Source organism: Gavialis gangeticus, unplaced genomic scaffold, assembly GCF_001723915.1.
Source record: "Gavialis gangeticus isolate Ggan-Ray unplaced genomic scaffold, GavGan_comp1, whole genome shotgun sequence".
Taxonomy (NCBI): Eukaryota; Metazoa; Chordata; order Crocodylia; family Gavialidae; genus Gavialis; species Gavialis gangeticus.
In genome coordinates, this window is record NW_017729030.1 from 589809 (window position 1) to 590998 (window position 1190).

Consider the following 1190-nt stretch of genomic DNA (forward strand, 5'->3'; position numbering starts at 1 on the left):
GAGCAGGGCTTGTGGGGGGAGGGCACCGCCTGGGCCCTCTCGGCGGCCGCAGCCAGGCACCGCCGCGGGATGGGGAGGCGGCACCCCCCTGCCCTGAGATATGTCAGTGCCCTTGCACCCGCCCCGCGTCCTGGCAACAGCGTCAGGGCCGCGGTCCCTGCTCGGCCGAGGCACGGGGCAGCCGCCCGGGCAAGAACGTCTTTGCCTTGCCCCGCTTGTCCCGCAGCCTCGGGGTAAAGGAGGCCGCGGCAGACATCCCGGCCTGTGGCATCCAGCGGCTGGCGGGACCGGAGCCTGCCCTTCCCCAGCCGCTAGGTTTTGAAATTGCTTTGCAGGGCGAGGCAGAGAGGCCAGTACAGGGCGAGGCCTCTCTAAGCCTGCCGTGTTCAGCAGTGAATCAGAGGATCCCAGAAGACGAGGGTCCGGTGGGACCTCAGGAGGTCAGTGAGTCAGACCCCTGCTCAAAGCAGGACCAACTCCAACTACAGCACCCTAGCCAAAGCTTTGGGTGTACAGGCAGTCCTCAGACTTAGCACACAACCTGTTTCTGAAAACCAGGTCTTAAGTTGAAATGTTGTAATGCAGAGCCGATTTTTTTTTCCCATGGGAATGATGTTATAAATGGGGGATTGGTTCCTGAATGGAGGTCTGATCCCTTATTTTCACCAAAAGTAACCCAGAATGTTGTACTCAATCAACTATAGATGAGTAATATAGCTACATTAACGTATTCAGGGCTGGGTGGGGTGGGAGTTCAGGTGACCACCCCAGGCCCCATGCTTTGGGGGGGCCCCCATGGAGTTTGGTGGAGCAGCCACAGCAACCCTGTGCTTCGCAGCCAGCTTCTCACTACCGCCTCCTCCTCTGCCACTCGCGCTGACACTACCAATGGCAGCAACAATCTCTTTGGGTCCAGGGCGCATGGGATGGGAGCAGGGGCGGGGCCCCACATGGGCTGATTTGCCCCAGCCCGGCACCCTGTTCGGGTCGGCTCTGAATGTATTTATATTGTAAATAGCAATCATTGATTTGGAAGGACTTCTTTGAGATGACTTTGCTGGACTTTTTGGAGGGTTTTTGGCTGGAGTCTTCTCCAGAGTCTTCGCTGCAGGTTTTTCTGGAGTCTTGTCTGCTTTCTTAAAGAAAGCATCCAAGGAAGTTTGGACAAATATTCTCCGAGGAGTAGGTGA

At 57.2% G+C, this 1190-nt stretch overlaps 1 protein-coding gene across 1 annotated transcript in view; it reads left to right on the top strand.

The window, feature by feature from the left end:
* The window catches only part of NEIL3 (nei like DNA glycosylase 3), a 74334-nt gene that overhangs the window by 184 nt on the left and 72960 nt on the right, over positions 1–1190 (top strand). The gene's annotated exons all lie outside the window — the stretch shown is intronic.